The sequence below is a fragment of the Podarcis vaucheri genome, assembly GCF_965113315.1.
Source record: "Podarcis vaucheri genome assembly, chromosome: 8".
In the NCBI taxonomy this organism is placed as follows: domain Eukaryota; kingdom Metazoa; phylum Chordata; class Lepidosauria; order Squamata; family Lacertidae; genus Podarcis; species Podarcis vaucheri.
The window spans coordinates 63,445,972-63,468,786 of record NC_138766.1 but is presented as its reverse complement, the minus strand read 5'-3'; the positions used below and the strand labels follow the sequence as shown (position 1 = coordinate 63,468,786).

Below are 22,815 nucleotides of genomic sequence, written 5' to 3'. Positions count from 1 at the left end.
TCCTCAGCCCACCACCATCAACACCTTCTACCTTGTTCTAGAATAACTTCTCTGGAGCTGATTGTGGGATTGCTGCAGACCACGTGGAGGAGGGCTTCGTCCACCCTCCTCTTCTGTTAGCAGATTCTTCAGCTAGATCAAAAGTTCTTCTGTTAGATTCCACCCACTGTGAGAACATTTTCCTTGCAATATGTAGATACCACCTATATCTTCTTATCATTATGGTGACCATTTTGCTGGTCTTTGTAATATGGTTGACCAACTCTCACAAAGACATTAAAGTATCAAGAGGGTTTAAGGTGGGGGGGGATGTGCCTTTTGGAAAACGTTTGATCACATGTCAAAGATACAAATATGATCTTGCCCAGTCTCAACAACATTCCTACATTAGTATGTTTTAAACAAAGAAGACAGTTATTTACTTCAGGTATCATGAATAAGGAAAGCATAAGGAATTTCTCTATTTTTTCTTCCAGATCGTAAAGTTTTTATTATGGCACGAATTAACAATAGTTTGTTAATATACAGTATATTGGGTTGTGACATTACAGAGGTCCCAAATGAGGAAATTCCTCATGGTTTAATGAGATATTATTGGAATGGCTTCTTAGAACTACCTCCTTCCTTATAAACCCTCAGACTACCTCAAAAGTACAATTCAGACCCATGTGTGGTTCAGTAAATTAATTACATGCTTAATACACATGTAATGGTTGTTGCTATCTGTACATGGTTCCAAGCAGGCAAAATGGAACAGTTAACTCCAAAATGTGCAGTGAACTAGAATCCTCCCATGTATCAGGCCCCACCTGGGATGGAACAAGGCGACATTGCTGCAATAAATACATAAAACATTAGACAGTTAAATATGAATTTCTTGCAGTCAGAAGCATAATCAGATGGCTATGGACATTTGCAATACAAATTGTATTCATAAAACTGACACTGGAAACTTGTGAAACTTTGAACCTCAAAAAAATGTTTTGACGTGTTTTCTTGGGAACGGAACCAAACAGAAAGGAACACAGACAAAATAAGGAAGTGGCAAGTAAGGAGTCTCTTTTGATATATTTGACTGGACTTAGATCCATAGAACCATGGTCATGTGTCCTATTTTACAGAGGATAGTCCTCTGTTTGAGCAGGTATTGGTCCAAGTCCAGCTGAAAGATAAAGAAGGGAGAATGGAGGGTGCCTTGAAGTTGTCTATCACAGATGACACCTGAGCAGCAGCCATCTAAGCCAACACTTCCCTGAGAAAATGTGGTGGTCACCATTGTAATGGTTGGGTCTCTCCCACAGAAGCGAGACAAGTCAGGTTTATTGTTCAAAACACACAAATCACTCTGGGGCTCAGTCACTCAGCGTCTGCTTCCAAATTAGCTGTTGCCGAGTCTGAGTTCCTCCCCTTCCTCTTCCCACATTTAAAGCCCCACTTTCGCTTCCTTTCCTGTTCATGCCTCTCATTAATTCTTGCGCACCTACACATCATGGGATGGGCTATTTCCGGTGGCCTCTCCCTCTGAGTCCGAGCTTAAACTGTCAGTCTGTGTCTTCTACCTTGAACTCCCCCCTTCCTTCTCCTTGTTCTCAGAGCTCAGGCTTCTACTGCAACTAGGCTGCTCTTCCCTCGTTCCTCATTCCTGCCTAATTACCTCCTCCTGTCTCTCCATGCTCTCCCCCTCTGTCAGCAACGGGACACAGCTGACATCCAACTTGAATGACTTTAAGACAGAATTATGACAAATTCATGGAGGATAAAGCCATCTACAGTTGCTAGCCATCCAAGCTGGTGGCCATTACAGTCATACCTCATGTTACGTTTGCTTCATGTTACATTCTTTCAGGATATGTCCCGTGGCAACCCAGAAGTACCGGAAAGTGTTACTTCCAGGTTTTGCCACTCGCGCATGCGCAGACGTGCAAAATTATGTCATGCACATGCGCAGAAGCAGCGAATCACAACCTGCGTGTGAACAGACGTGCCGCTGCAGGTTGCGCTCTTTTCATGTTGCGAACGGGCCTCCGAAATGGATCTCGTTCGCAACCAGAGGTACCACTGTACTACCTCTTGTGGGAGAGAATTTCATTGTTTAACTATGTGTGGTATGTAGTAGTCCTATACAGATGTAACCGTGTTGAAATAAGGGTAGCAAAATCAAGTATATGATTGACACCCTTCTTTGGAAATTAAACCAATGTCCAGACTTTGACATAAATGGAGTCTCTCCTTCACTAAATATCTTATGTGACCAACATTAGCCAATCATATGAGAACTGCTAGAGAACTCTCTAGAATTTGGTTACCAACCAATCAAATTCAAACACATAATATGAAATAGTATGAAAGCATTTACAATTTCAGTGAATTAAATTACTATACTTTTTGTACAGTCTGTTGCTGTTGTAAAGAGAATCACCAACCCCACTTTCAAGACTTTCCCTCAGTCTGCCATGTTCTGAAGCCTCAAAACAGGTATGCGAATGTTTACTGTCATCACCTTATTACATATATACCATCACTGCAAATCTATACAACCAATAAATCTTTCAGAAGTTGCACCAATGTAGGAAAAGCTCTCTAATAACTGCTTAAATATTGACAGCCATTAAGAGAACCACAGCACAGTTAAAAATCTTTCAGTGTTCCTGGAATATATTTTCCTCTCTCGGTATTCTATCCGCTCAATTCTTTTGTCATCTGTTTCTGCCATATTTTGGCTTTAGTATTGCTGTTAATTAGAGGTGACTATAGTTTGATTAATTGCTAACATGTGTCACATATGCACAATATGAAGAGCTGCAGTCTAATTTTTTCCACTCACTGCATGCCTGAATTCAATGGATTTAAGCCAAACATTTCTTTTTAATGACTAAAGAACCTAATCTTATCACAGCGAACAATGTGGATGTAATCAAAATAAGACACTCTAATCCATTCAAAGTGTTAAAAGTTCACAGAAGTATGCAATAACCATGGGCCACATTTCACAATTGCAAGCTGGATCACAAGGGTAACAACAGAGGCCATCTGAGTGTCCTTCTTCCTCCGTTTAAGACTCTGTGCATTTGCTTCCAAGTTTGCGCTTAGCTTTTTGCAGCCTCATGACTTGCTTCTCTGTGCTCCACGGTAGTTTCGATTCCACATGCAACAGCTCTTGGCGAGCCTTCATAAAGCTCACAGTGAATACCTATAAGAACACATACAGTGACCATTCACTCTGCACAGTGGTCTATATAGGTGTCATTCTCTATACTCACAAAGCTGTGGTTTCTTGGTTTTACTTGCAATGCCCTCTCTCATCTGCACCTTTGTTCTACACAAACCAATTTACTGTCACTGCTGCTGCAAAGACCTGAGCTAATGTGAGGGACAACTAAGCATGGGGTATTTTTCTCATTTTTACCTGTTAAATTTATATCCAATCTTCCTCCCTAAAGAGCCCAGGGCAGCAACAATTTATTTAATAATAATAATAAAAATACTATTGAAACCAGTTCCTCTTCAACCAGACTTTTGGCTGATTGATATCCAATGCCTCTTTAAATGTGCTATGAAATGGGGGATTATTGGGTTAGAATCATAGAATCATAGAGTTGGAAGAGACCACAAGGGCCATCGAGTCCAACCCCCTGCCAAGCAGGAAACACCATCAGGGCACTCCTGACATATGGTTGTCAAGCCTCTGCTTAAAGACCTCCAAAGTAGGAGACTCCACCACACTCCTGGGCAGCAAATTCCACTGTCGAACAGCTCTTACTGTCAGGAAGTTCTTCCTAATGTTTAGGTGGAATCTTCTTTCTTGTAGTTTGGATCCATTGCTCCGTGTCCGCTTCTCTGGAGCAGCAGAAAACAACCTTTCTCCCTCCTCTATGTGACATCCTTTTATATATTTGAACATGGCTATCATATCACCCCTTAACCTCCTCTTCTCCAGGCTAAACATGCCCAGCTCCCTTAGCCGTTCCTCATAAGGCATCGTTTCCAGGCCTTTGACCATTTTGGTTGCCCTCCTCTGGACACGTTCCAGTTTGTCAGTGTCCTTCTTGAATTGTGGTGCCCAGAACTGGACACAGTACTCCAGGTGTGGTCTGACCAGAGCAGAATACAGTGGCACTATTACTTCCCTTGATCTAGATGCTATACTCCTATTGATGCAGCCCAGAATTGCATTGGCTTTTTTAGCTGCCGCGTCACACTGTTGGCTCATGTCAAGTTTGTGGTCAACCAAGACTCCTAGATCCTTTTCACATGTACTGCTCTCAAGCCAGTTGTCTTTGTTCCTCTTTGTATTATGTATTTTTTATATATATTGTAATTTTATGTTGTGAACCGCCTTGATATCTACGGGTGTAGGGTGGAATATAAATTTAATAAAAACAAATAAATGATGTGACCAAACAACGGGGGGATTCAACATTGTGCTCTTTTGATTGTTCCATTAGTGTTAGCATTTCTGGTCACTAGACAAAATGATTCCCCTTCTCCTCACCCACATGCACTTTTCAAGGCCTTCTCCTGACCCTGGATTTGGGTGAGGCGTCAGGGTGGAGAAGCCCTGTTGTGCTAAAGGAATGTCTAGCACTGGGTTCCACTAGCATGCCCCATTAGTTGAACCTGGGCCAATGTTTCTGTACAGGACCACTGAGCAGCTGCTTGGAGTCACAGGACTCTGTTTACATTCCAGAGACAGTCCAGACTGTTGGAAGTCTCACGGGAAAGGAGATGGGATGTGACGTTAGTGGGTTTCCTGTTCCCTTTGTTCCTTTGTTTCGGTTGCTCTCTGCTTTCATAGAGTAGCCCAAACCTCTCGTCTCTTTCCTGTGCTGGAAACTCTGCTGAATGCGGGAACGTGCCTTGGAGCCTCATCAAAGGCTCAGGTCATTATCAGCTTGGCCGAGCGGAGTTTCCGACACAGTAATGTAAATTACGCAGGTGGCGCTGTGGGTAAAAGCCTCAGCGCCTAGGGCTTGCCGATCGAAAGGTTGGCGGTTCGAATCCCTGCGGCGGGGTGCGCTCCCGTCGTTGGGTCCCAGCGCCTGCCAACCTAGCAGTTCGAAAGCACCTCCGGGTGCAAGTAGATAAATAGGGACCGCTTACCAGCGGGAAGGTAAACGGCGTTTCCGTGTGCGGTTCTGGCTCGCCAGAGCAGCGATGTCACGCTGGCCACGTGACCCGGAAGTGTCTCCGGACAGCGCTGGCCCCCGGCCTCTTGAGTGAGATGGGCGCACAACCCTAGAGTCTGGCAAGACTGGCCCGTACGGGCAGGGGTACCTTTACCTTTAATGTAAATTATGGCACGTGCCTAATGTCAATAGGCAGGGAGTTTCAAAGGAACACTAAGGGAATGGTTCCTAACAAATGTGGAACAGATATTTTGTGGCACTTGCAGAAGTGCAAGTTTTACAGACCAAAGTGACCAAACCAGCAGTTATGCATCGACCTATTGGTCCCTCTAATAGCCAAGCATACTATGGTGAAAAGGAAATGACTCCTTGGTGGATGGTGGATGGACACACACAGTCTATGCTACAATAGATTGTAGTGGGTTTTGTGGATTTGGATATAAACCAAAAAGGGAACCAAAGTTCTCACAGCACTGGAATTAATGTGTTTTGCTTCAACACACACAAGTGTAGACTGTTGTAAATAAGATCTGTACTAGAAAAGTTACACTCCAAGAAAAACAACAATAGTATTTCCATTTTCTGGTTCTGGCTTTTTTTTTTTTAATGTACGGCTTTTATATTATACAGCCCCTGGTAGTAAGTGAAATATAATTCTAATTAATTTTTCCTACGGCTGTATACAAATCAATAATTGTAAGCATCCCAAAGGAAAAAGCATGCTACATGGTCCTCCAGGTTCCTAATGAATGCAAATAAGCTGACCTTTTTCTGACAACTATGAATATTGTTTCACAATTTTACCACCAAAATTGCTGTAATCAGCAATTCATGCTGCAAATCTGGAGCCAATAATAGTTCTAAATAACTATTCATTATAGCAAAGCAGGATGTGAATTGCCCCTCAACTGTTCCAAACTTCATGGAGTAGGGGTACACAACTCAAATAACTCTTAGGGCCACTTTCACGTGTCTATTAACTCAAGGGAGAGGGAAAGCATTTTGTTACAATTTAAACCAGCCACATGGAGGAGCCTTTGCACAGCAGAGGGAGAAGCTGTATCTCAGTGGCAGCCCATCTGCTTTCTATGTAAAAGGTCCCAGGTTCAATCCGTAACTTCTCCAGGTAGGACTGGGAAAAGACTGATGTCTTAAACCCTAGAATCTGCAACTGGCCCATGTTGTCAGTGCTGAGCTAGGTAGACCAATGACCTGATTAGACAGAAGGCAGCTTCCTATGTTCCTGTTCCACAGCTGGCTCTTCCTTCAGACCTTCACTCAATGCATGAAGGGGTGAGACCAGGAAGGTGGGCATAACAGCAGGGTGGCACCCCTGCTTCCCCCTTAATCATGTGGAGCCCCTTCATGGGATTAATCCATGAAGGGGGTCTAGTTAAACCAGGATTCAAAAGAACTGGGATGTGGAACAGAATGAGCCATGGAACGATAGAGAATGGGCTGTGCATAGTCATCCCTAGATTTCCCATCTTCCCATCTGTTTTGTTTTGGTTTTTCTGAGGCTCTTTGGGTGCTATCAACCATGGTATCCTGTAGGATTGGCTCTGTGGTGTAGAAGCTGGTGGCCTGGAGACATGCTGGCTCCACTCCTGCTTCAAGCTCCCTAGTAAAAGAGAGGGATGCAAATGTGACTGATTAAAAAAATCGATGAGAGTTTTGTGATTGATTTGCATAGAAGTGGATTGTACTATAATTGTCGTACATTTCAATCAGCAATATTAAGTAACCAGCATGTTATTTTAAATGGTCCTTTCTATTTAACAGGCAATTTTCTGCATGCAGTTAGCCTGGGAGCAGTCTGGAATAATGCAACAGAGCTTTGATTGAATCAAGCAGGTATTGCTTCATATACCAAGGAGAAGCTTTATACAATATAATACATAGGTTTTCTCTCCAAAAAACAGTACAAACTATGTGGCACAGTACAAACTTGTAAATGTACCATAGCAACAAAACAAGAGAAAGGCTAAAGAAATAAGGATGAAATAAAAGCCTAATAATACACATCTAAGAGTTTAGCACACAAAAGCTGTCTGGTAAACTGGAGAGAACATATATCATTCTGCACAAAAGGCTCACACTGAATTAGACATTCAAAAAAGATTTTTGTAAAAAAAGATGATATTGATTTCATTATAATACTGTAAACAGTTCCCCTGTTGTTTATGAAAGTTGTTGTTTTGCTATAGAGCAGCATCACATTCTCAAAGTTTCCTTGAGACAGATTGGGCTACCCTACTGAAGTGTACTGGATCAATGAAAACAAAAAAGAAATTTGACTAATGCCTACTGTGCATATGACACATATGATGTTCTAAACTGAGCTAAACAATCTTTTCTTGATGACATTTCAAAAGATACCTCAACTCTCTAATACTTGTAATTCTTTCATGTTCTGAATGAATCCCTACTACATCTCACTCAATATCGATCTTAAAGCCATGTCTCCCAATCCTTTTCCCTGTGTGGTCACTGAACAGTATAAAAGTTCAATAGGAAGATCAGCTGCTCATCCACTTTTTGCTAAAGCAATTTGTATTATGGATTTACTTTAGCAGTCTACAGTGGCAGTTGCTGTTTTTACTATTTAAATGCTTTGATTATTTGACCTTGCTTACTTTATCTTTTTAAGCGCTGTGCATGAGCTTTAAAAGTTGATCAATAATGAGGGATTCCTCCACCACATTATGCAGAAATCAATCCCGTTTTGGGCTATTTGTATTTCACTCTTACGAGTCCATCTGTCTAGGTTAATTTTATATTTTCTTTTTCTTTCTTTCTTTCTTAAGTAATTTGGACCTGTCTTTGCAAATAGACATTCCTGGGTCTCGACGGAATCCAGGAACTATGATTTGTAGTAAGTGTATCAATGGAAGAAGCCTTTCAGGAAAGCTGTGGAATCATTTCCTGTACAGGATTTTAAGATAAGACAAGATGAGCATCTGGCTGGTATGGCCTAAGTCAAGGGATTCCTGCTGCCACTGCAAGCTGGACTAAAAGACTCCAAAGATTCCTTTCAACTTTATCATTTTGTTGCATCTGGAAGTATTTTGCAGGACAGTGGAGTGTTTTTTTTAACAGAAATCTAGCATTTAGAAGTAGTAAAGATTTTACTGAGTTTTATCACTGTAAATGGTAGTTGTACAATCATTTACAATTAAAGCTCTGTACTCTGGCATCTTTCCCAAACAAATGCAGATGTGATGCTATTAAGAAAACAGCAGCCATGGGGATCGAGACCATGGTGTGTGGGAAGGGGGATTTTAACCCTTTGTCCCGGTGTGGTTCCAACTTAGATCTCCCAGCTTCTATTTGCAATGGGACCTTTCCTGCAAATGCAAGTAGCAGAGGGGGGAGGGGGGTCCAAGGGGATGTAGCCCCCACCCTTGCCACAATCCCAATTCAGACACCCCCCATACAGCTGCTATTTATTCTAGCAAAAATAATGCAATTAATGACAATGAATAATTGCATGTCTATTTTGGTCCACAGTGATATATGCAAAACAAAAAGATTGCATTCAAAATGGGATTGGTAACTTTCCACAAATATGTGATTGCATGCTGTACTAATATTCAGAGCTCTTTTGTTTTCAAACCCCTCAGTGTTCTTCCCTTCCCAATCTACTCAGGCCTCTCCCATTGCTTCAAGCCATCATCATTTCCTTCTCGGTGTCTCTCGCTTCTTGCTCCTATGCCACAGACACTGTAGGACTTGCTCTTTTGCTACCCTACCCTACCCTGACTTTATACAAATCCAGAATTCTGATGTGTGAGTACAAAACATCCAACAGGGGCTGCACTCTGACTTCGTTCAAATCCACGATGGTGATGTGGTACTACCAATGCTCCACTGGGGGGTTGTGTGATGACTATCTAGTGCAAACATAGTATGCAGAGAGAAACAAAATGAGTGGAACTGTCACAGAACCAGTGCTGCAAATAAATAGCCACGCCTAACAAATTGTTAGCTAGGCTCTTTTTCTTCCTTTAAGGATGGGAGAAAGGAACAACACCTTTATGTTGCCCTCAGGACTTTATTTTAAAAGGTGTGCATGGAAGAGTATCTTCCCATTCCGGGAAACTGTGCACTACTTCTAAGACCCATCTCTGCTATTTAAAAAAGAATGAGATGGAATTTTCATAGCAGTGTGCATAAAAGAAATTCCTTGCTCACTTCCTGGAAGCTGGGCAGGGAATCAGATCTATGGACAGTTCTACCTCTCATGGTACATCTTATGACTCCTGCCCTGTTCTCTAGGCAGAAGTAGGTAGCCCATGTAGCATAGGGGGAAACGCCAGGAAGGGGGAGCATACTGCCATACTGCCCAAAATTCAAAAAACTTTGGCCCCATAGGGGAATCCAACATTCTTTGGTTTAATTGACTGCATCTTGATTATGCAGGTGATTTTTTTTTCATAGCCATCACTATCATGCTCACAAAAAATGCATTCTTATTTTAAGTGATCTGTGCCATGGTAGTTAAATTAAACTTTCACATACAGATCTGATATTCTTTTCTTTATTCAGGTGCTGGGGATAAACTGGAGTTGCCCATCTTTATCACGCTTCCCTCCAACCTTCCATATTGTTGTTGTTTAGTCGTTAGTCGTGTCTGACTCTTTGTGACCCCATGGACCAGAGCACGCCAGGCACTCCTGTCTTCCACTGCCTCCCGCAAGTTGGTCAAACTCATGTTGGTAGCTTTGAGAACACTGTCCAACCATCTCATCCTCTGTTGTCCTCATGCCCTCAATCTTTCCCAACATCAGGGTCTTTTCCAGGGAGTCTTCTCTTCTCATGAGGTGGCCAAAGTATTGGAAGCTCAGCTTCAGGATCTGTCCTTCCAGTGAGCACTCAGGGCTGATTTCCTTAAGAATGGATACGTTTGATCTTCTTGCAGTCCATGGGACTCTCAAGAGTCTCCTCCAGCACCATAATTCAAAAGCATCAATTCTTTGGCGATCAGCCTTCTTTATGGTCCAGCTCTCACTTCCAAGCTTCCAAATACACCTTGCTAATAACAGATGGCTTCACCAGATTGACCTTGTTCTGATCCTTGCAGTTTTTGCTGTTGTTCTATTGGTGCTAGTGCTAATATTTAAACTGCCCAGTTTTATCCGCAATTTAAAGGGAAAGCATTTATTCCACATTAGGTTAGGCAAAAGGCAAAGTCAGCCAAGTATATTGTGCATGATGTAATTTAATTGATGTAACCACATGATGTAATTCTTATAGCTTGTTCCTCGTTCTAAGCAAAATATAATGGGAACAGATGCTAAAGTAAAGTTTTGCTGATGGAAATATAGGCATGCAAATTAATATGTATATAATTTATAATCATGGAGCTGATTCCATGATTGCATCAGTTAAGACAGCTCTGTTTAAAGGGATTCGTATTGTTTAATGATGGGGTCTCCATATCATTATGTAACCCAAATGACACACACACACAAAAAAAGCTGTCTGAAATTAATTTAAGATGGGTTCTGCCTCAAACGTGTTGAACACAAACCACAGATTGAATTGTCTTTGTATTTCTGGATCTGCTGTGAGTTCCCTCAGATTCATTCCTTCATATATGTATTTGTTACACAAAATATCAATTTGTCTCATGAGATTATACTTCTTCAATTGCATGTGATCTGAGCATAAATTCAAGCTTTTTAGATTGTTGGTGTTCAAAGCGATACTGGAGAAGATTACAGGTGATAGTTTGGGACAAAAGGGTGACAATATCAGGAAAATCAGGTTTCATGAGCATATATAATGTTCATTGCCGTAAGGATGAAAAATATTAGGAGAATGCATAATGACATTGTAACCATGAAAACATTTTTTTAAAAAAATGCTGCATGCTGATTTGATAAAAGTATGATGGATTTCATTATGGCCACTGGAGAAAGATCCTGTCTTGTCCTCGTAGCTCCAGTGTGAAACTCAAATGCTGCTTCTGTGAAATTTCTGCAGCTGCTCCACTTCACTCTCTAACATTTTGCTGCTGCTAATTCCTAAATATGGGAAAGGAAAGACAGTTTGGTTCCCCCTCCCTCATAAAACGATAACAATTCATTATATACTAACTAAGGCAATACCAACAAAAAGCGAATGGGATTTTATGTGCAGCACATAAGGAACATTTTCAAAAGCTAGCACACAGTACACTAAATAATAAAGATTTATTTTATTTTATTTTTTCAAAACGCAGTTCCTTGAAAGCTGAACAACCAGTGTTATGGGGGATTAAAGAATTTGGCATATAAAAGACCTGTTAAAAATAGCTGCTAAAGATCGAAAACAGCTTTCCCCAGAGGCCACGTTTTACATTTTTCAATGTCTAGCTCCTTTAAAAAATAATAATAATAATAAAAGGTGATGAAGAACAAAGCCAAACTCTAGTGGGGCAATTCACTTTCTATGCAAAACTTTTTCGCTTGCAGTTATTGATTGAAGCCAAAAGCAGCCATACGCAGATCAAGATAGGAGCTACAATAAACTGGTTAGTTGATGAAATTGTTGTGTCTAAAAATCATATGTTCCTTATCTGATATTTCCCTTTAGATGTAGAAAATTTGGGGGGGGGGGGTAATCAGGACGCTCTGCATAAAGTGTACGTATCACTACATGCCCAGCCCTGAAAGAGAAAAGTCCATACTTTATTCCTCAAGTGGGTAAATGTTAAGAGAGAAGAATCCAAGTTTCATGATGCAGCAGCACAAAGCTGGGAAGTGAAAATTATGTTGCAGCAGAGTCTTGAAAATATGACTGTAAAAGTTAATCAATAAAATGTCTATTCCTGTCTATTCACTAGGGGCCCCAGCTGCATAGCTTCACACAATCGATACTACAAATTATTACGATTTCCAGGTTCCCACTGGACATTCTGAACAAATCTTTCAAGTGTAACAGGCTTACATAGTGGGGTTGTTGTAGCTGAGCTTGGCCCCCCCTTCAAACTTTACATGTAGCTCGTCCAGAATAAGTGGTAATAAAAATCTTAAAGCCTGTGAATTTTCTACAGCTGTTAAATATTTTCTTTCTGGCCTACCTATGTCTTGTTGGGTGTTTTCTTCATTTTATACTACATCAAATAAGGTAAAGCATTACTTTGTGCTCATGTTAGGAACTCACATTGTGGTAACAATAGAGGAGATAACTTTGCACATGTTGGTTTTACACATGTACAAACATGCCACACAATTTGAAATAGATTGCTGAACGGAAAACAAAATGGAATAACTTCTCACCTACCTGTCCTCTGCAATCTCCATATTTTTTCTGCAAACCCCACCCTCCCTGCACTTGCTCGTTCGCCATGCTGAAAACCAAGTTCTTAGTGAGTTTCAGTGTTGGCACAAAACTCATTTAAGTTGCTGCAGTTAGGGCTGGAAAAGCCAGTGTTACCATTCTTCCAGGACATTACCCTGACTTGCAAGGATCCCCTATCCATGCTCATAGCATGTCCTTGGCTTCTGTACATATTCTTAGCAATGAGGCAGGTTGGAGAGGAAGTTTTCTTCCAGCTAGGGTGTGCCCACCTCTTCTGCTGTAGAAATGGCCCTTTATAATCTCACTGCATGGAAATGGGGAATAGCTGCTCTCTAGCAGTTGCTCAGACAGTGAACCTGATACTCCCATAGACATTGCAAATGCATAGAGCTTTGGGATGAGAGAAATGTGGGAGCATGAGCTTTGCTTCATGACTAGCTGCTACAGGGAAAAGGCTTCTCTTTGTGGCTGCAGCTACAATGTAGTGAGATTATGGGTCAATTTAAATCAGGGGTGAATACAAAAGTGTCTTCCAATTTGGGAGGTCATTTTGCTACATACTGTCTCTCTCTCTCTCTCTCTGTGTGTGTGTGTGTGTGTGAGAGAGAGAGAGAGAGAGAGAGAGAGAGAAATCTCCAAGAGTTCTTAGAAAATTCTCTTCTGAGAAAAAGCTCACTTAATATTAGTTTTCAACTCATATTGGTGGATAAAGGAAGGAATGGGCTAAAAGGACTAGAGGGAGTTGCTTGCTAGAACAAAATATCAATAAATATAAAACCTGTATCTACATGAATGGCAAAACTGGTGAGGTGATGTCCCTGACTATTCTCTAGCAGAAACACGAATTTTACCACCAGTTCAGAAAGAGCTCAGAAATGAAAAATTTCACAGAAAATTATTTTTGTGAGAATTCTTTTTGGCTCTCAGCCTTAATTCAAATATTATAGCCTTAACAGCCTTAAGTAGGCTGATAGTAATGCAAGAAATTCTCCTGGCTTTCATGTGGTAGGTAGCAACACTTGAAATCCATTCATCATATGGCTTGCGCTAGCCATATGGAGAGTCTACGTGCCAACAGCATGCATTTCAGGCTGCATAGGCACTGGTGTAGAAACTTCCAAAATGACTAGAGAGATCAATCTGGTGAATAGCTTTCAAATGCTCTAGGTTATGCAAATACTATCATGAACCAGTGTTTCAGGCAATGTCTTCATGGTGGTTATAGTGCTTTGAATCAGCCTCATTAAGCAGTGGAAAGACCATAGCAAAGTGGTACAGTATCTGCTTTTCACGTGGAAGGTCTCAGGTTCATTTCCTGGCATGTCCAGCAATATCCTCTGGCTGGGAATGTCCCCTGCCTGAAACCTTGGAGAGCCACTGTTGGTCCGTGCAGACAGTAGTAAGCTAGATGGACCAGTGATCTGGCTTAGTAAAAGGCAGCTTCCTGTGCCCACCACAGGATGTGATCTGAAACCAAATTAATGCCTCCACGGTTTTTGAAATGACTACTCACTGGGTGAATATAAGCAAGCATTTACTTACCAAGATGTACATACAAACACGTGGAAAGTCATTTGTCTGTAACATGCTGCCCAATCAGAAAATATTTTTTTCTCTGGAAGTGCAGGAGCAGTAGAATTCTCTGAAGCAATTTACAGGGCAGTTCTTGTGGCCAGCTTACCAGCTGTTTACCTGAACACCATGGCAATTTCCCACTTGGTCAATGTTTGTCTAGATCCACTCGCCATGGCAAAGGGAACTGTGTGTGACCACAGCCCACCAGCTGCATTACTGCTGCCTGCATAAGGCAGCCATGTGCTAGTGCTTCTAAAGTCCGGGTTTTTGCACCAGTGCTTAAGCCTGAAACAAGGTGTTGCTAAACACACATACAAATGAGATTCAGCAAAAGTTGAACAAGCTCTCTACACAACCTCTAAATTTGGCAAAGAGAAGGACTGAGCAATAAGGTTCAATATCAAGTCCACATTTGCAACTTTAGAATTATGAGTAAATAGACACCTATAGTTCTTAAATGGGTATGAATCAGTTTAATTGTTTAGTTTATTTTAGATTAAACTGGGTGCTTCTAATATGAAATGTCGCATTATAAAGTTTTGTTCTACTCGGAACTTCAGTTTCACAAATGAAGACTGGTCTTCTTAAAGGGAAACTGAAAAGAGCAATGTGGCATAAAGGGAACAATGCCACAACTCAGAGCTAAACTGAAGGTTCATGCAGAAAAGTGGGGTGCACTGACTGGTTTGGTAGTAATTGTTCACATGCCTCTCCAGTAAATGAACAACTTATACCTTTCCAGTAACATTTTCCCCAGATATGGAAGCTTTGAGTAACATGGTGGATAGATTTACCTGTTTTGTCAAGTTCAGGGGTATCTTTGTTTTCCACTCATAACATAGAATTAGAAAAGTACAAGTGGATTGTGTGGATATTTTGAGCTTCTCTCACACAGGATGTAAGGATACAAAGTCACCTTACATAAGAAGCAAAAGAAACAGGCAATGTAAGTGGTCTTACCTTGTGGACCTATGGGCTCCCAATAATCCACAATAATGCCATCACAACTATTGCAAAGTTATAGCTGCCAAACATACTTCTACTGCTTGCAAATTTACCTTTAGATATGGCTGACATGGTCCCTTTAGGATTCCCGGATCTCCTCATAACATTGTTATATTAAGCGACAAAAATGTTTCTTTTTCTTATGCACATAGAAGAGTGTGTGGCAAAGCAATTGTTTGGGATTCTAAGGGCCCCTGCCAGTCTCATCTACAGGTAAATTCCAAACAAACAATCATAATCTTGCTAGGCATAGCACTGCATAATAGCTGTGTGACAAAGTTTCATCATTTGACATTGCAGTGGAATCAGAGATGTAGATATCTCGGGAGAAAGCTCCAAACCTCTCTGCAACTTTCTTATTAATAAAAACCTCTTTGTGATTAAGCCATCACTTCAGGAAACGTTATCTTAGAACTTCTGAAGTTCACATTTAATTTGTGATATCGAAGGAAAAAAAGACCCAGACTGAGAAAGCTACCTAAATTGAATGCACAATGTAACAAATTCAGCAAGAAGAATGCATTATTCAGAGTATTTACATATAGTGAAAGAGACAAAGGCATTTAGCTGAGATGAATACCTTTCATAACATTCGCTTGAAAACTGAACAATGAATCAATTTATGATTCATAAACATGAAAAAACTCTTTGAAAGTTTTAGCATTTCCCTTAAAGGGGGGGGAGAAGAGACCTATTAGGATTAGGATTTGAGTTCATTTTAGCAACTTCATATGTTACTCGTTACTCAGACTAGAAGCTCAAACTCTTAAGTTTGCTTTAATTTGGGAGCGTCTTGCTTTGAGGCAGCTTCTTGAACCAAAAAAAACAGACAATAAGAGCCATATGTAACCTTCAGACCCCCAAAAAGAGAGGAAGATGAGAATGCCACTGGCAGATAGACAATAAAGAAAACTATTTTTCCCCTCAACAGCAGATTTTCACGTTTTCAGAAGGGGGAAAGGGGGGCATTAAAAAGACTTCTGGTTAACACATTTTGGATGAAAAACTGAAAGGCTAGTTTTAAACGGAGTTTATCAATTACTTAATACTTGATTCAATCAATACATCAGTCAAAGACATTTACAAAACACACCACCAGAGCAAAACAAACCCTACAGTAGAGAGCTGAAAGAATTATTGCTGACTTCTGGCTCGCCTTCAACTCTTACTGAAACATCAAAACAAACAGTAACTCACTTGTAATCACTAATTTCTTCATGAGAATCTATAATGCGTTCGCTCAGTGGCTTCAGTTCTGTCTGTGATTTTCTACTGGTCGGGGCGAACTTGGTTCTGCTCTTTCCTCACTTAGCTGCTCTTGACTTGCTTTCAAGCTGGATTCCATTAGAAGTTTTTCATCCTGGCTGGCAAATTCTTGGGCTGGAAGATAATAAAAGCATCACAGTTTCAAAAGAAGCCAGCGACATACTTTTGTTGTTGTTTCATTTTACACTTACTAAACCTGTTGTAAATGAACTTGGAGAAAGTGAGGGTTTTTCCCCCCTGAAAAAATCTATTTCTGCTTGCAAGTATTAAACACAAACACAGACAGGGAGTGAGAGATGTTTCTAAAATCCTGTATATATCTTCAGATAAATATTAAATATGTGTAATACTTTCATCAGTCGCTAAATTATATTCTGTAGCTGGGCTAACATCCATTGTTGTGAGGCAAATTTTTTCAAAAGCAGGTACAGTTTGTTTTAGACTTTCAGAATGAAATTTTGTTTGGTATTAACTGCCTCTCGTTTTTCAACAGATTAACACTCTACATCTTTAATATAATTAAGGTATAAACTGAAAACTTCTGCGTCACTAAATTCTTTCCATTGTGGAGTACCACTCGACTATATAAACAAAATCTTTTCCCAAGGTCATCCAAGAGATGGCACTCTTTCATTAGCCCAAAGAATCTAGGGCAGTGTGTTTCAAGCTTCCTCAGAAAAATAGGCATTTTAAGACAAAGACATTTTTCCTTTGTTCTTTTGTTGACCATATTCTAAGAAATATACATATATAGTGTTCATTTAAATATTTGTCCTTTAGCACAGATATATAGCAGGGCGTGGGTTTTTTAAAAAAGGTTTTGGCAAATATACAGCCGCAGACATACAAATGTTTATTCAGTAATGCAGTCCAAGTTTAATGAGGTACAGCATTAAATTTCAGAATAAACATGTATCACTGAAGGGTGTTTTATTTCCAAACTGAAGCCTGTTAGTGAAGGTTGTGCACACAATTCAAGCCTTAAAAGAAAGAAAGCAGAGGAGCCTTGCTGGGAAGGCATCACAATCAAAATTAAGAAGGTCACATATGCATAGATGGCAATGCTCTTCAAACCTCTCCCTTTTAATAACCCTGGTTTATGTTGGAAGAATGATGTGTAAATTAGGCTTCAATTAATTCAGAGCAAAGGGACTGGAGCCTTATAAAACCAATATTGTCATAACAAAAATTGGCACATTAGTCTTCTCAAATAGCCTACATTTATCTTACATATTTGAAATCAATCTTAGTTGCCCTGATGAGCTGAATCTAAATAAAAGTATTTCATTTAAAAATTATGAGCATTTGGGACATTCAGCAAATATATTTCCTAGCAGACTTACAGAAACCACAAGCATTGTTATTGACCTGGAACTCTTACATAATAAAAATGAAATGCTAATTTTTTCACACACACACACACACACACACACACACACACACACACACACGTATGCTCTTGTTTCCACAAGCATGAGTCTGAGCTTGTATGTTTGTATAGTGTGGGGAGAGTATTGAACATCTATATATTGCCAAAGTTCTCATGAACACATTTATAGATTTATTTTACTAATCGTAAGCATTTCTTCAGACTGCAGAGCAAGATTTCCAGGAAGCATTTGGTTACTGGTATTTAATAAAAGGACAGAAGGCCATACATAGGATAGAATATTTTTTGGTTCACAAAAAAAGCTAATAAACTAGCCGGCGAGTATTCTCCTATAGAAAGAGTAGCTTGACTATATTGTTCAATAATAGTAAGCAATTTATTATATCATTTTGTGTGATCGGTCTCAGCACTAGAAATATCCCATGCCATAGAAGACTGTAAATGCAATCACTGCATCCGTTGCATAGCATAGCATAGCTTGGCTTTAGCTTTGAAGTTTTTGTGTGCAAAATATAAAAATTTAGAAGACTTGGAACACACGCACACATGCCATTCACATGATTTAATGCAGACAGGCTCATACGCAATCGTACTGAAAACCTGCAAATACAGACAGGCTAGACAAAAAATGCAAAGTTTTTCCAAAGTAGCCTATGTACGCTGCCTGCTAATTAGTTGTCCCAACATAAAGCCAATTTGAAGCACTGCCCACTCCTTCTCTCCCCACAGAACCGGTAAATATAAACGTCAAGGTATGTGTGCTTTCTGAAGGACCTGCCTGTTCAAACCGATAAAAGTCCATTTATGTTTCCCAATACTCTTAAGAATCTACTCTAATTCTCCATGTGCTGGTTGAAAAGGGTTAAATTATTTTAAGTTTACCTATGCCTTGGACTTGAGCCTCTGCTGATCCCAAGCCAGAGGCACTAGCAGCTGCATGCTTTATTTACAATCCCTTTGTCAGACTTACAACTGCCTCGGGCTATAACATAGTGTACCTAATGTTCAAACTGGCAGGTAATCTTATGTCAAACATACTTCTTTGATTTAAAGTGATCAATAGATTCTTGTAAAGAGGTAATTTCTCTGATGTTTCCACCTTGCCTTTCTTACAGGTGATTCACAGAAAAGCCTGCTTATATGATGTACAAACAATAAACAGAAAGCTATAATCATGTTTTTTCAGATGTTTCCGGTGCCCAACGATTTTGGATCAATACCCTGTGTAATACAATTATCTGCAATGATCTGGTTGTATTGAAAAAGAATTTGCAGCAAACCTCTAGGGGGTTTTATCCAGAAACATGTGTCTGGCAATGTTGTGAATAGCGGAAGGGGAAAATTAAGGGTTTGACACAAGCTGTCCATTACGTTCCAAATGACTTCATTAATATTTTATTTGCTAAAAAATCATATCTTTCAAAAACTTTACTATAGGGGTGGATCCATAATGTTAAAGGATGATAATAAGGCTGTGTCCTTTCGGTATTGACTATCTCCTGAAAAACACCTTCTAACATATAAGCAGGATTCCAAGGATACAGGTACTAGGCAAAAGCTATAGAAATTATTGGCTGAGCCTGAATGCCTCTTTGAATGCCTGACAAAATGAAATGGGAAATATTGTGCAGGGGGGAGGAAGGGGGGGGAAGCTGGCTACAATGCATGTGAGAACAGCCCTTTGTCTTCAAGGTATTCAAACAATCCTTTTTTGCGCTGTACCATTTCTACATTGGCAATTCATCGTGTGACTTTATAAAGACTCTTAATTGTACTCTGCGTATGGGGGGATATGTGTGTGTGTGTGTGTGTGTGTGTGTGTGTGTGTGTACACACGCGCACATCTCAAATACATGCGTGTGCCTTCTATCCAATTCACAATGTGTATAATCAGCAAGTGTGCAAAGCTCCCTAATGCAGAAATGATTCCCCCCCCACACATTTTTCACACTCTCCAATGGCGAAGAGAAACAAAGGGACTCGGTTGTGTTTGTTTCTGTTTGATAAAGCTGCTCTCTCCAGCTCTAAATTCCCCCTAAAGCCGGACAGGGAACCTTTTGTGTTCATTTGATTACAGCAATCTTTTGTCCATATGATTGATATTTCTATTCTATTAGACTGTGCCAAATTCACAGTGCAGTAATATCACTATTTTTATACATTATTACCTCGTCCCTCTGCACTGCTTCCCTGAGCATCCTGCAGCTCGTGATTTACCTGCTGAATCCCAGTCCTAAATATGATGGCTTTTCTCGCCTTCAGATTCTTCCTTTCATTGCATTCTGGACACTTGCTTTCAGCTTCTTGACCAGACTGTCAAAGTGCTCCACCTTAGCCACTTCAGCTTTGATATCTCCCATTGCCTGCAGGAGAGCTGAAATCTTTTGCGTATTGCCTCTGAAAACAAACAAAAAAAACATTTCAATACCACCTTTCACAATGAACTTTAGCAACAAAAATACTGTATCCTGCTCTTTCAAGCTGTAGGAAAAGGGAGATTATATATATCTATACACACACACATACATATTCTCATTAGCAAAGAGGTCACGTCCTCCCATGTCCTATAAGATCAAAAAGTCATACACACTTTGCATTGTATTTAAAAAAAATAGGTGGAGGGGGGAAATGACAAATGGTTTTATTAAAATCAATTCATTAATTGTTCAAAGAAAAATGTTACACATAATTCTGGAGGGGGGGCCAAGAAAACAGTTACTTGATCTAAATGTGTCAGATAAGAGGATTTTTGTTTTATTTTCTTTTTTTTTAAGGGTTTGGTGAATAAAAAGAAAATGAACAGCTTGAAGCCAGCAACTGCAATTCAGCTGGTAGGAAGGTAACTAAATGTGCAAACAACAACAACAACAAAAAACCACACCACAAGGATACAAAAAAAACCAGACAAAATGCTACCACCCTCTCTTTCTGGTTAATTAAGGTGCTTCTCTAATTGTCAACAAAATTCTCAGTGTCAACATTATTTCAAGATGCAAAGTAAATTGTTTTAGACTGTTCCTATGTGTGTGTAAAGATATATATAGTTAACTTACTGACTTTTGTTTTGTTATTTTTTTTAAAAAAATCCTCAACTTTAATTTAATTGCAATTTTAAAAATATACTCTCAACTTGTGTATCTCCCATTTACTTGTGAATATCCAAGTGCAAATGAATAAACAGTTCTGAATGATGCAGAAGTTCAGCCAATAAGTTCAACTTTTGTATTGCCCAGAACTGGGAATCCACAAGCATCTGTGCTTTGTTGGCATAGTGCCACACCTTGATTCTCTATCATGCTCCATCATGCTTCTTTTAATCTGAATATTTAGTACTCTTTCATGTCTTAATTACAGCAAATTGCACACAGTTGGCACCACTTCTTGAAATTAATCCCAGAGTACTTTGTTTCTGTCAAGCACAGTCAAAGCCTTGGAGAATAATAGTAAATGTTATTGCAGATCTAAATTTAAATGACTGTCTATGTATTTAACTTAAGCCTTTAATTATTCGTGCTGTACTGTTTTTGGTTCAAATGTTAAACATTCTTCATTGAGAAAGTAAAATTGCTTTAGACAGCTTAAAACCTGCAGATATGTTTGGCTGTGATGTTAACATGACAATAATTATTTGTATTAACGTATTTTTTCAGGTGTGTAAAACTTTAGGCAGTACATAATATCCTGTCATGCTTTCATTTAATTTCTCATCATCAGTGATTTTTTTAAAAAAATAAAAATAAAAAATAGCTAAATGTTATTTTAAGAAGGGGAATACTTATTTTCTCCTGGAATTTAAAAACCATTTTCATTCTTATATAGGGAATGGCAAAATTATATTCCTTTACCTTGTACCTTTCTATAAAATAGAGGTAGATTTCTGCACACAACCTACAAAAATATAAGCTTTGTCACTGTAGTTTTGTAATCATTGTTAGAATAGCCACTTCAGTTTAACAAAACACAAATGTATAGCAGGGCCCCAAAAATTCCCCCACCTGCTTAACATAATGAAATCTTTCTGCAGCATATTCCAGAAACCTCAACACTGAGATATCCCCGCTCCCCATAATGCAGATCTCCATCCAAAGCAATGCACCTATCTTTCCCTCTCCCATGTATGTTATACAGATAGCTTTCGCATGACTATAGCATTAAAAAAAACACAACTCCAGGCCTCTGTGCATTTTTATAGAAGGGAAAATGCCTCCAGCTCCGTCTCTGATATTGAGCATATTCACAGCGAAAATGGGAAATGCAGTTTCTAAAATCTCTACAGACATTTATACAGCTGTATTCATTTTATTTCATATCAACATGCTTTTTGGAAGGGATAGAATTGTTATCACAAATGCAAACATATCTTAAGTTTCAAGACCAACACCAAAGAAATGTGTACTTACAAAATTTGTGATAAAACAGGGTGGGTTTTTTCCTCCTTTCGAAATTCACCTCCCCCCCCCACACACACATATATAGTGCTGCACATCATAGCTTCTCACACTCCTTTTTGCAATGTGATTTTTAAAAGAGATACCTGTTTTGCTCATTTTTATCATCGCAAGAGCATACCTGATCTTTCTGACTACAAAGTTTCCAAGCATCTGCAAGGTCCCTTTCAAGCTGTGTTATCTGCTGTTCTAGCTGAGCAAGTACCATTTTGTGTTCCTGCTAGCAAGCTATTACATTCAGATGCAACAGCTGCAAAGGGATTTCCTAGATGTCCTATCTCAAGAACAGGTTTCCTTTGGTTGGGAGGTATATTAGCAGTTTCAGGGTTTTGTTCCTATAGATTCCGGTTCTTCTTCTTCCACTTGAGAAGCAGTATACTTAGTTTATTTATTTTCCTCCCAAGCAACTTCTCTCTCTCTCTCTCTCTCTCTCTCTCTCTCTCTCTCTCTCTCTCTCTCATCTATAGGTACAGAAACTGTAGTGGATTATACCCCATTTTGTCAACTATCATATAAGAAACATGACTGGCAATGAATCTCATTAAGTTGAACAAATGAGCATTACCTATCATGAGGCATAATTTTCTACACATAAAAAGTTGCTTCCTTGCAACTTTGATACCAGAAAATATATAGGCTTTGCATACTGGGCAGGGGACACTTCTGCTGAGATTTTTGGGCAGGGGGAGTCAGTCGCATACTGGGAAGTTCAGGTTGC

The 22,815-nt window shown here is 39.6% G+C and overlaps 1 long non-coding RNA gene across 3 annotated transcripts; it reads right to left on the bottom strand.

Annotated features, from left to right (window-relative positions):
• Positions 1 to 234: 234 nt before the first annotated feature.
• Positions 235 to 22,550, bottom strand: LOC309538502. 3 transcript variants are annotated; one of them, XR_014222245.1, is made up of 4 exons: positions 22,050 to 22,202; positions 19,867 to 20,046; positions 16,191 to 16,373; positions 235 to 833 (listed from the first exon to the last, which is right to left on the bottom strand). It is a non-coding gene; the product is annotated as an uncharacterized lncRNA (long non-coding RNA). The 3 variants fall into 3 exon arrangements; XR_014222244.1 differs by lacking the exons at positions 235 to 833; positions 22,050 to 22,202 and adding exons at positions 10,773 to 11,155; positions 22,219 to 22,550; XR_014222246.1 differs by lacking the exon at positions 235 to 833 and adding an exon at positions 10,773 to 11,155.
• Between the last annotated feature and the right edge of the window lie 265 nt (positions 22,551 to 22,815).